The sequence below is a fragment of the Trichosurus vulpecula genome, chromosome 8, assembly GCF_011100635.1.
Source record: "Trichosurus vulpecula isolate mTriVul1 chromosome 8, mTriVul1.pri, whole genome shotgun sequence".
NCBI lineage: Eukaryota > Metazoa > Chordata > Mammalia > Diprotodontia > Phalangeridae > Trichosurus > Trichosurus vulpecula.
The window spans coordinates 17,067,117-17,080,493 of NC_050580.1; the positions used below are offsets into that span (position 1 = coordinate 17,067,117).

The following is a 13,377-nucleotide window of genomic DNA, read 5'->3' on the forward strand; positions in this document are numbered from 1 at the left end:
TCGGGGACACTGGTTCTTGGGTCTGCTATTTTGGAGCTTGAACAAATGCTTTAACTCCTCTGCCTTCTACTTTGAGAATTCCTTATATCCTGCTATTCTGGACCTTTCAGGCATATTCATGATTTTCGTTGAAATCATGAATTCTGCCTTAATGACATACTGGTCAAATGGTCAAATGATATAAATAGGCCATTTCCAGATGAAGAAAATAAAACATCTGTGAAAAGATACTCTAAATAATTATTAGTTAGAAAAATGATAATTAAAACAACTCTGAGGTACTACTTCACATCTATCAGTTTGGCTAATATGACAGAAAAGGAAAAATCACAAATGTTGGAGGGTATATGGGAAAATCGAGACAGTAATGAATTGTTGGTAGAGTTGTGAACTGATCATTCTAGAGAACAATGTGTAACTATGTCCAAAGGGCTTATAAACCTGGGCATAGCCTTTGACCCAGAAATACTACTACTAGATCTGTCTCACAAAGAGACATATATATATATATATGTGTATATATGTATATGTGTGTATATATATGTACATATATATTTAAAGAAAATGATTATATGTACAAATATATTCATAGCAGCTCTTTTTGTCATAGTAAAACATTGAACATTTAGGGGATGTCCACCAATTGTGAAATGACTGAAAAAGTTGTGGCTTATGATTGTGATGGAATACTATTGTTCTATAAGACACGACAAACCTAGAAAGACTTAAATGAAATGATACAAATTGAAGTGAGCAGAACCAGGAGGACCTTGTACACAGTAAGAGCAATATTGATGGAATGCTAATAAAGCTGCCCCCGGCCCCAGTATTCTAATTTCCTTATGTGCCCCCCTGAACAACAGGCACATCCTAATTTAATCACATAATCTGACTTTAATCATACCAGAGGCCCCCAGGCTTAATACAACCACTGCCCCTAGCTAGCTAGTGCCCCCAGATCCAATGCACATATTTGAACAGGTGTGTTCACCTGTTCACAATCACATCATCCATTTAGCCCAACATAGGACCACAATACCTAAGTATCCATCTTGACCAGAAAGGACCACAATAGCTAGCCAAACAGAGGGCAGTATCACCAGGATGTTTGACCACTGAGCCATAGAAGGGGCCCTTCCCTGTTACCTAATCCCTTAGCAAATCCTTCCTGCCTTTTTAATATTCAAAATTTCTATTGTGTTGTCAGCACCATCACCATATAAATTTGCCTATGTTGTCTTACTAACTTGATGATTCCTCTTGGAACCTATCTCACTTCTAAGAGGCCTCAATCTCAGTAAGTGCCTATACTTGGATTACAGGTGGTCTCACTCTGAATTCTTTGAGATGGTTACAACACATCATGAAACCATCACAATTTTTGGTGTCCCTGGATGGGCCAAGTCTCTGACTCCCATCCCTACTCCACATGGAGCAAAGTCCCTGATTTGAACCACCTCTAATCCAAAGGTAGCCTTTTTGCCACTTCTCTTAACTAGGAGGTCCTTTAAGCACTTTGGAAGGCTTGACTGGATCATATGGGCCCTAGTGCCAAAGGCCATTGAAGCCTGGAAAATTCCCTCCAGACAGTGGATGTTCTGTTTGGGAATTTCACAGGGAGTTCTTTCTGAACTCATCCCCATCCCCCATCTTTCTGGTGGGATACCACCGAAGAGATGAATGTGACTATAGTGGGGGATTTCTTTAGGCTTACTGGCATTCAGCACCAACTCCCATCCCACAGGACTAATAAACTGTAATAGAGCCTGGTTTCTGTATAATGTAGAGGCCCAAAGAAAGTCATCACTATCTGTGCTTCTTGTTGTTATTTGTCTTCTCTGTGTCTCTGTAAAAATCTCTGAGTCTGCCACCTTGTAAGATTTAAAATACAGCCATCAAGAAAAGGGAAAAAAATGTACCTGGACTGGAAAGATTGATGGCCTCTTAAAGAAAGGTTGCTGGCAAAAAACAAAACAAACAAACACTCACAAAACCTCTCTCTCTCTCTCTCTCTCTCTCTCTCTCTCTCTCTCTCTCTCTCTCTCTTTCTCTCTCTCTCTCTCATTCCTTGAACTCTGGCTAAGTTCTGGAGGTATGTTTCAACAATCTGGCTAGCAGCTGTTGTGGGGTTGAAAGACCAACACAAGCCCAACAACAAGCACGCTACCAGCATACTGCAAAAGCCCAGGTTCTTTTGATCTGCTTTACTAAAGAAAGCAACGTTACGGGGTTGACAAGTTTACTTTAATCCAGCATACAGACATCATTCGTTTAGTTCAGGGAAAAAAGCCAGAACCCTGAACTTTGGAGCAAATATAAACAAGTTACAAACATCGACAGACGGACCAAATACAATTCATAGTTACCAACATCTAAGTTCAGCCCGGGAGCTCGTAACAAGGTCTGGCCCAGAGTTACATGTGCCACCATGGCTGTGGGTAAGAGCTCCGAGAGAGATAAATCCAACCCCTGGTTTTATATTTTTTTCAGTGTCAAGGGTGAGTCACACATGCGACTCACCCACGTGACCTAGGATGGTCACAAACAGGCTACTTAAACCCACGTGGTCTAAAAGCCTCTGATGTCCCAAACATGTCACTCAAACTCATGTGTAAGCTAGGCCCTCCTCTGAGGCAAGGAGGTCACCAAGGACTCTCGATCTAATCAAGGAAACAAAGGCCAAACTTTTCAAGGGCACTTGGTTGAACTGAGTGCTAAGAGCCCATTTTGTTTACCAACACAAGGTAGAGGGAACAATGGAAAAAATACGAAGGGGGAGATATCTCCCATCAGATCTATCTAAGACAAAATGGGGTCACTTCACTGATCACAGAGAGGAGGGCTTCAAGGCTAGGCTTTAGAATGGGACTAGCACTGAACCCTTTCCTGGGTCAAAGAAAAAGAAAAGGTCTGTGGGAGTCAGGATACAACCAAAGGTAACTGAATCTGTTTGGAATACCTCATGAGAATCTAGGGAGGCTTAAAAACTAAAGTTAAGTACTAGTTAATTGTAAGATAACTTTTAAATTGGTATGTATGTTAAAATTGACAAGTTGACTAAATTACATAAGGCTCCTACTCATTTGAAAAATCACAGAGAGTAATGGGTAAATTAATAAGCTACAAATTCCTTATTGTGGAATCCAGATTTAAAACTAAACAAAACATGTTCAGAAGTGTGATAACTGGTGTACATTTGTGTTAGCATAAAACTTATAAACCCAGAGTCCGTGTAGTAATATCATTTGGAATATAGATCCAGGTAATTGAATTCATTCTTTTTATATTTTAAGTGAAATGTTGTCTTTCCTAATTTGATGTTTAAAATAAGTCAGAATTTATTATACTATTCTGCACTAAGATAAATTGGGAAAATGCATAGATCTGAAAAAGAGGTGCCTCAAAAACAAAGTTTTGAGCTCTCCAGTACAGGGAAGAGGGGACTAAGTGCCCCTGGATTTTTTCCACCATCCCACCCACCTTGACGGGCAGGTTCAAAACTCCTAGTCTCACAGTATTTTTTTTCTTTTTTTCTTTTTAATTTTATTTTATATTGGAACACCAGAACACAAAAACAGAATAGAGAAAAGAAACAAATAAAAAATCATAAACTTAAATATTGGAACTTAAATACAAAGTAAGAAATAAAAAAAAACATATTATGGGCTTAGCAGAACATAAGAGAAGATTGAAAATATGTTACAATAAATTTTCATTTCAAGAAAGGCTCTATGATAAATACTACACATTGTGCTATGAACTGTCCATCTTTTCTTTGCTTCCTTGTAAGTTTTCCTGTTCTCTGTTGTAATTTTTTACTTTTACTTTTGTTCTTGTTTCCCTTCCTCCTTCCCCCCAGAAGGCTACAATTAAAGGCAGATATATTTCTCTATAGTTTTAGATACAAACATACACATATACATATATACATACATATAGATATATATTTCATAAACAAATTCTTCTCCTGATCCTTTTTTATGTTTGTGCATATCTCTTGCTTTCTATCCCTCCTGCCTCTTCTACTTTACGTCTACCTGATACCTTGCCTTCCTATTACTTGGCTAACCCCCTCCAAAGATCCCTCCCTCATTCTCCTATTCCCATATATCTAAACATCCTTCTATAGTTCCCTATAACCTATTCCCTCACCATCCCCTCTGGAGATTCCTCTCATCCTTGCATTCTTATTGATGAAAATACTGTTCTATGCCCCCATTTTACCTATCACTCACCCCCCTCTCTAAAGATCACTCCCTTGTCTACTCCCCTTTCCTATCCACTTGCCATTTTATTTCTTCTGAATTTAGAAGACTTTTATAATCTTCTAAACATGTATGTCTTGTTCCCTCCAAAACCCATTCCCTATGAAAATAGGTTAACAGAACTACCATCCATCCTCCCCATCTAATTCTTCTATATTGATTCTTCTTCTAGCACTCATTTGTATAAAATAAGTCTTTTTAGCTGTTCCTAAATGACTTTACTTTTTAAATTTGTATTATACTCAAGTTAACTCCAATCTTTGTTATGAGCTATCCAATTATTAATAAGAATCTTAGACATACATTTTACATTTTATATACATAAAAATTAAATGGTCTATCCTTATTGAATCCATTGTAATCAGTCTTTTGCATGTACCTTATGTTTCTCTTGACTCTTGTATGTCAAATCTTCTATTAAGTATAGGTTTCTTTTTCTTTTTCTTTTTTTAGAGGGGGGAAGGCAGGGTAATTGGGGTTAAGTGACTTACCCAAGATCACAAAGCTAGTAAGTATATCAAGTGCCTGAGGCTGGATTTGAACTCAGGTCCTCTTGACTCCAGGTCTGGTGCTCTACTCACTTTGCCACCTAACTGCCCCACAGGTTTTTGTTTTTGTTTTTAGCAACAAAGTCTTGAAAGTCTGACAGTTGATCAAATGTCCATTTTTTTCATTCAGGATGCTGCTTAACTTTGCAGGTTATGATATTTTTGGCCAGAGCCCCAGTTCTTTTGCTCTTTGATATATACTATTCCAAGACCTGCAGTCCTTTAATGTCTCTGCTGCTAGGTCTTGTATGACTCTTTTTTTTTTAAAGACAAAATTTGCTTTTATTCCCATCACTGATTTTAAAGTCCTGGAGCTAGAGCCCCAGAGATCAACAGTAGGTTAAATCTGTGAGAAACAGCTGGGAAAGGAACAGAGGAAGAAGGGCTGTACAATTATTCTTTCTTTTTTTCCTCTCTCTCCCTCTCTCTCTCTCTCTCTTTCTCATCTCTCATGATTACCACACTGCTGGCCAAGATCACAAGCCCTGCTTGGCCAGGGAGGCAGAGACTTCATCAGCCAACATGGGGAACTGAGGGGAGTCCACCATATTGATGCTTCCAGCAGAAGAGACGTTGTTGAGGTGTGGGGTGGGGAGAGGTGTCCCCAGACATGGTGGGTGACTTGTAGATAATTTCTGCTACATGGTTAGTCTTGGCTTTGGCATTCTCACAGAAGATTAGCTTGTGAGACTCACTCTTCTTGTTTTCTCCATCAGGAGCATGGGTAATGTTATCCAAAGAACCAGTCTTTGATTGAACTTTCTCTTTGAAGTCCAGGTTCTCAGATTTAACTTCCACCTGGCCACCACCTGGTTTGTATTGGATGTTGCCCAATAAGCCACACTTGGAAATCACCTTGCTCAGGTCAACTGCCTTGTATACTATTTGCACCTTTCCACCTTCTGGTTGATGTTTTAAGTTTGCAGTGCACCCAAGCTTGGACCTGATATTTTTCAAGTCTGGCATGGGGACTGTAGAAGTCTGAAGGCAACTCTTGGCTGAAGATGGGGACTTGGGTGGTGTACAGACCACTGCCACCTTTTTTGGCTCCCTGGAGGGGGGGTGTGGGTAGAGAGGATGTACAGGACTGGCTCCCAGCAGTCCCTGAGGAACCCAGGCTGCTGTAGCTGCTTCAGTCTCCAGATTTGTAGATTTGCCAGCTCTCGGAGGTGTCTTTAGGGCTGATATTTTTGCTGGAATTCTGGTAGAGTTGGTGGGTCCTTTCTGACCAGAAGGTGCCTTGCCCTGGGAGTGGCCATTTTTATTCTGCTTTTAGTCTCTGCCCCCTTGGGTTTCATTGTTTTTACTCTAGAACTACCAATATGGGATGTGATGGAAGAGGGGTGTTTAAGAGAGGGACCTGGTACTGAGAACACAGCTGGGCTGGAGGGTGTGATCAAAGGGTCTGAACTAACAGGAGAGGGTCGTTTTGGGCTAACGATAGGTCCACCTTTCAGGAAGGTTTGAGCAGAGGAAGGTGTGGATGTCTTGGCTTTTTTTCTCCTCACTTCTGGTTGCACTGCCTTTACCAGCTAGGGAAACATCTCTTGCTGCTTGGTCCTCCAGGTTGGGTGTGTCTCCAATACCTGCATCTTCAGCTTTCAAGATATGCCTTGTGTCATCTTCATTGTCATGCAACAGAGTATAAACTCCTTGAGAAGGCATGTCTTTCCTCTCTCCTCCTATCTGGAATGGTTCTCCAGAATGGATCTACTGGTTCCCTGTGTGGTCTTCCATCATGCTGAAGCTTGGCCTTTGTTCAGCCATCCTGTTTGGAGAGTTGCCTGCTTGGCCAGTGGGAGGGGAGTACAGAGCATGGAAAAGGTGGAGGTGGTGGCTGACCTGGTAGTGATAGGTGGCAGTGGATGGTGGGGGGAGGTGGGTCAGTCTTGTGTGGTTCTCATTATTGCGCCATCATATTTAAATCATTTTATTTTTGTTGCTTTTAATATTTTATCCTTGAGCTGGGGGTTTCAGAATTTGACTATAATATTCTTATGAGTTTCCTTCATTGGATCTCTTTTAAGTTGTGATTGACAGATTTTCTTTCTATTTCTTCTTTCTTCCCTTGTTCTAATGCTTCAGGACAATTTTCTTTTTAATTATTTCTTGTATTATTGTATCAAAATTCTTTTTTATTGTATTTTTTATTCTTTATTTTTAGTTTTCAACATTCACTTGCATCAGTGTTAAATTTTCTCCTCTTTCCCCATTCCCTCCCCAAGATGGCCTGCCATCTGATATAGGCTCTACATATACATTCCTATTAAACATATTTTCACAGTAGTCGTGTTGAATAGAAGAAGTAGGATGGATGGGCGAAACCATGAAAAAGAAAACAAAACAAAACAAGAAAGAGAAAATAATCTGCTTCGCTCTGAGTTCAGACTCCATAGTCCTTTCTCTGGATGTCAATGGAATTTTCCTTCATGAGTCCTTTGGAATTGTTTTATGTCCTTTCATTGCTGTGAAGGGCTAGATCTCTCAGCATCAGTCACCAAACACTGGCTGTTACTGTGTACAGTGTTCTCTTGGTTCTGCTCACTTCACTCAGCATCAGTTCATGTAAGTTCAAGATTCTGTTTGTCATCATAGCTTTCACTGAGTCTGATGATTTTTATTTTGCTCTCCTTGATCTATTCTCCAGATCTGTTGTTATTTTCTTATAAGATGTTTCACTTTCTCTTCTACTTTTTTCATTATTCGTATTTTGCTTAATTATTTCTTGATCTCTTATAATTTTGCTGGCTTCACCTTGCCCAATTCTAATTACCAAGGTATCATTTTCTTCCTTAAGATTCTGGATCTCCTTTTCTAATTAGTTGGCTTTCCTTTAATGATCTCTTTTTTCTTGGATTATTCTTATTTTATTTTATTTTTTAGTGTTTCCTCCATCTCTGCCATTTTATTTTTAAAGTCGTTTTAAGGATATTATAGGAATTCTTTTTTGGCAGATGACCATTTGACATTAGTTTTTGGGGTAGAAGGGGGTTTCTTTACTTCAATATCCTCCTCTGAAAATGAACCCTGGTCTTCTCTATTCCCATAATACCCTACTAGGGTTGGATTTTTTCTCTTTTGCCTGTAGTAATAGTTTAATTTTTGTTATTACCTCCAGCCCTGGAGTATAGGGGATGGTGCCTCCTTCCCTAAATCTTCAGTTCTCCCCTCTAGCCTGGAACAAAAGCCAAACCTCCAACCTCCTGCAAGTGCCCACAGTCTGGGGCTTTCTGTCCCACAGCTGCTGCACTCCGTGTGCTGGTTCCCTCTCCTCATGCAGCTCTTTCCAGAACAGCTGGGTCTGGTCTTTCTTGTCAGCAGAGGTTCCCTCTATATTCCTGGTTTCAGATGCCCAAATCCCCTCATTATCACTGGGGTAAAAGTTCCTATAGCTGGGACTTGAGGTGGCCCCCAATCCAGCTATCCCCAGGGAAGGGACCCCATCCTGGAAGTGTTTATTCATCACAGGGACTAAACCTGGGATTTTTGTTCTGATCTTCTCAAATTGTCCCAGGAAGACCCCTCTTCTTTTCCTATTCTTATTTATTTTTACCCACACTTTGTTTGCCCTAAGGTGCTATTTTATCTCTTGTTGGGGGGAAAAATCTTGAAAGCTTGGAATGTTCTGATCTGTTCAGCAATTTTCCCAGAATCCTCTCCCTTTACAGAAGTTTTTTAAAGGGTGGGTGCAGAAGTGAAGTTTGCTTGAGTAAAAGTTAAAATACACACACACACACACACACACACACACACCTATAAAGATCCTTGTCCCTGTTATCCCAGCTCTGAGCAGGCTAGGTACATCATAGGTATAATGATCAGCTATGAATGACTTAGCCATTCTCAGCAATACAACGATCTAAGAAAATTTTAAAATACCTTTGATGAAAAATGCTATCCTGATCCAGAGAAAGAACAAAGAAGTCTAAATGCAGATCAAAGCATACTTTATTTTTTAAACTTTATTTTTCTTTCTTTTTTCTGTGTTTTCTTTTATAACATGACTAAAATAGAAATGATTTATTTTATTTTATTTTTTGCATGACTCCACATGTATAACCTATATCAAGTTTCTTTCTCAAAGAAGGGAAAGGGAAAAAAGGAGGGGGAGAATTTGGAACTGAAAATTAAAAAAAAAACCTAATATTAAAATTATTTACATGTAATTGGAAAAAATGGAATATTTAATTACCTCTTTTTAAAATGTTTGTTGACTTGATGGAGGGACCATCCACATCAGTGAGATCCCTGTTCCACTGGAGAACTTGATAGAATAATAAAAAAAGTTTTTGGCTTTGGATTTGTGGAACTTGTAGATTAAAAGCTGACCCCCTATTTTATAGAGCTAGAAAAAAATAATGTCAAAATTCACCTAGGAGAACAAAAGGTCTAGAATATCAATCGAATTAATGAAAAGAAATGCTAGGGAAGGTGGCCTAGCCATACCAGATCTTAAATTGTATTATAAAGCAGCAATCATTAAAACTACTTGGTACTAGCTAAGAAATAGAGGGGCAGATCAGTGGAATAGGTTAGGTCCACAAGGCACAAAATAAAGAAGGCTCAATGGTAAAGAGAAAGAACAAAAAAATAGGATCTCATTAAATTGAAACCTGATCTGTGGAGTTTGACTCTATTTTTTTTTCTTTCCAAAAGAACTCAGGGACATAGAACTACTGATGCTAATGAATCAAGTAAACAAAACAAAATGAAAAAAAGCACAAATTGAGTCTTACCACAAGGAGGAAGACTTTGTCTACATTGAATTCCTTTAAAATCTACAACTGTTTTAGAGATTTTCCTGAAATTTTAGGCATTTACTGAAAAGGGGAGCAAGTGCTGTTTTTTAAATCACACTAGTATTAATTCCTGACTGAGGCTTTTGATAGGAACTTGAGCCAAGTATGTAAATCAATTGGATCTGTTACATCAAACATTATGACTAATGAGTGGCCTTAAAACTGATCCTGGATCAGGGGTGGGGAATCTGTGGCCTTGAGAGCTCATAGTCAAATGGGTGCCCTTAAGGACTGAATGGGCCATATGTGGCCTTCAGGCGCAGGATCCCCACTCTGGCCTGGATCTTCTTCATTCACTCAAAAAAGAACGCCTATTTCCTGATTTAGGAAGTTGTTTAGGCTCTTGCCTCCTCCCCCTTTAATGGCCTGAAGGAAATTAACCAAGTCTATTCAATTTGCTTCAGTGCTGAAGACCTGTTGTTTTTCAGTCACATATACCCAAGCAGTTGTATCATTCAAATAACACCAGAGTTAACTCGGAAAGAATATCAAGTCCTCTAATAGATCTGGCTACCTCCTTTTTCTGTCACTTGTGAGGAGTGGGAAGGAAATAATAGATTTATTAATCTAACACCAGTTGCTTGTTGTCTTATTTTTTCCATTCGGGGTGGGGGGGTATTTTTGTTTTGGGAGGAAGCCCTGGCCAAAATTATTCAACATTTTCTATTTGTAATCCTACATAATGAATTGGAATTATTTTTTTTCCATTGAAAGTAAAGTTCATGTCAACATCATGGAAAGCATGAGATTCCTACCTACTGAGGCAGGAAAGCAATGATTTAATATAATGTGTGAAACTGTAGTGAAATTTCAGTTAATGTTTATAGCACCTCAACATATATGTGATCTACCCCCATCACCATCATGACAAATGAGTTTTATAATTATGCTGCTTGCTGTATCTGAACAGTAAATGGGCAAACATGAATGTAAGTAATCTGTAAGTTGAAGTTAAAAGGCCCATAACATCTGTTCAGTTTTTCAATGTCATGCATTTTGGGAAGTATGCACTATCAGCTGGGAAGGCAAAAATGGAAATAACTTTAGAATAGTTGTAGATATTCACTTGAAACATTCAACAATGAAACATTTGAATTTCTTAAATTTTAGTTGTCTGTTTTTAAAATGAAATAATATCCTTTTGTAATTGATAAATACATAACTAGTTTGAAGAGAAAACCAACTGAAACAGCTAAAATTAAGGTCAGGAAAGAAAGTAGAGAAAATTAATAGAAATAAAGAAACAGGAAATTTAAAGCCCTAACTCTGAAAATTTCATACATTATATTTAACACTGCTGTTTACAAGTAGTGTTATTGATGGAAAGAGCTGTGCATTTACTTTGTGTAAAAGCTTTAGCTGCAGATACCAGGACCACTAATAAAGGGAAACATCTGGAAATGTAAGAATATATTGGAATGGCAAGACATTTGCTGGAGAAAATTAGAAATTTTAATGATTAAAAAAAACCTTTATTCATTTGTGGGAACTTTTGGAATTATTTCTAAAAATAAAAAAGACTCATTTGATAAAGCACAGTCTTAGAACTAAATGAATCCTCAGAACTCATCCAGCCTACCCTTCCTGATTTTATTAACAAGGAAACTGAGTTCCACAGTGGTTAAGTCATTCACCTAAGGTCATTCAGGCAATAAGAATCAGATATGCAATTTGAACCCAGTTGCTCTTACTCTAGAGTCAAGGTTCATGGGTGAAGTATGAAACTTTCATTACAGTTAAATAATATGTATTGAGTTATGTGTGAAGTAGTTTGAAATTATTTCATTTTCAATTAACCTGGTTTGGAAGAGGAATTTCCAATATGAATGAAGACGTTTGTAACCACTCCAATGAGGACTAGAAGATTTTCCTAATTTGCTTAGAATTGGTTGTAGGTTATAGCTATCATTCCCCACCTACCACCAAGAATATCAGAATTTACCTTATCTAATCAAAAAGAAAAAGGAAAAATTCTTGCAACTTCAGAGAAGTGTCCTTACCACTAGGAGAAAGGAAGATTTTCATTTATTTTTTTATTTGTTTGTTTGCTCATCTACTTCTATATGGATGGATGGATGTATTTAAAAATAGACAGACATTAAAAATGCCAGAATAAAGCAATGCAAATCCAGGACAATGCCTGGATATATCAGCTATCTCAATATCTTATTTTGAATGGTATCAAAAATTAAATGTCATAAATTAATTCAAATTATACAGGTAAAATGTCACCAAATAACACTAGCACTGAAGCTTTCTTAAAATGGCAGATTAACATCAAGCCCATTTTCAAAGAGTAGAAGATATAGAGACCACCTTAAGTCTCTGAAGGCTTGACTTTGACCCAAAGTGTAGTAGTCTGCTCAAAAGATTTAGCCTAATAAGCAATGGGGAGGGCTACGATTTAATTCAGCTAAAGGCTGAATTAGTCTAATTGAGACATCAGTCTTTTGAGGTGTTCTCTCTACTTAATTTTGTGCCTCTAAAATATAAACTTACTGTGAATTCTCATTTCTTTGTAAGTTACAAAAATGCTTACATAGAGACAATACCTAATAAAAATAGAGAAGGGAGACAGACAAGGAGGTAAGTAGGAGAGAAAGAAAAGTTAAAACAAGTATTTACCTAGTTCACATTAAATGTAATACGGGTGGAAATGGCACTGAATTTGAAGTCCAATGGCCCTGGATTCAAGTCCTAGTTCTTTTACTAAGCTTCCTGCATTAACTAGGGCATTCACCCCCTTGAGGGTTAGTCTTGGCCTAAGTTTCCACATCTAGGAAAGAAAGGCATTGGACAAGATGGTGTCTAAGGTTCTTTCTTGCTCTAAATCTTTGATTTCAGTCTTGAACAGCAGTCAGAATTGAACCTTTCTCTAATTAGTTCATATCATCTACCTTACAGCACAGAAAGTAACGACTGAGTGATTAAAGGGAGTCCTCTTGGTCTTCGGTAATAACTAGGCATGGACTTGAACTTATAATCGTTTTCTCCTTCCCTTTCTTAAAGGCAATTTGACAGGATAGGTCAACCAATGGTTCTGTTCTCTGTTAATCAGCCTCAGCGTTCTTGCATTATTAACAACTTCTCCTTTTCTAAGGACGTTAAATGTATCATTTTTAAACCCAGTGTCCCTGGAGCTGTACAATTACTAGCCTGTGCTTGGAGCCTCCTTGATATTATTAGCTGAACAGATCAACCTAGCGATAAGAACATCATCTGACTAGAGTGGGATCCCAGGGGCAAACTCTGCTTTTTTCTGATTAGCTTCATTCAATTACATCTTTCTAATTGTTCGTGTGCTGAACACATTAAATGAAATATAATATGGCTTCCCTGCTGTTTGGGCACTTGAGAGTTGAAAAATAGCCACTTTCTTGGGGTGTTACCAAGGCAAAGGCTGTCCAGTCAGAAGGCATGAAGCAAAAAATAATAATAAGAAAGTTTATTGCTAAGCCAAGTTACAAAAAGAAGTGGACTCAAGTTTCTCCTTCCATACATATTTATTTTGGTGAAGAATAAGGGCAGTGTTGTGCAGTGGATAGAGGGCTATGCCTGAAGTCAAGATGATTCATCTTTGTGAGTTCAAATCTGTCTTGAGACTACTTGTGTGACCATAGGTAAGTTAATCCTGTTTGTCTCAGATTCTTCAGCTGTAAAATGAGCTGGAGGAGGAATTGGCAAGTCATTACAATATTTTTATCAAGAAAACCCCCAATGGAGTTACAAAGATTGGGACAGGACTGAAACCACAAGACAACCTCA

The 13,377-nt window shown here is 38.2% G+C and overlaps 1 protein-coding gene and 1 pseudogene across 1 annotated transcript in view; both read right to left on the reverse strand.

The window, feature by feature from the left end:
• Positions 1-13,377, reverse strand: part of PCDH15 (protocadherin related 15) — a 1,035,697-nt gene that overhangs the window by 959,084 nt on the left and 63,236 nt on the right. The window lies entirely within an intron of this gene.
• LOC118828344 lies at positions 5,290-6,478 on the reverse strand (annotated as a pseudogene).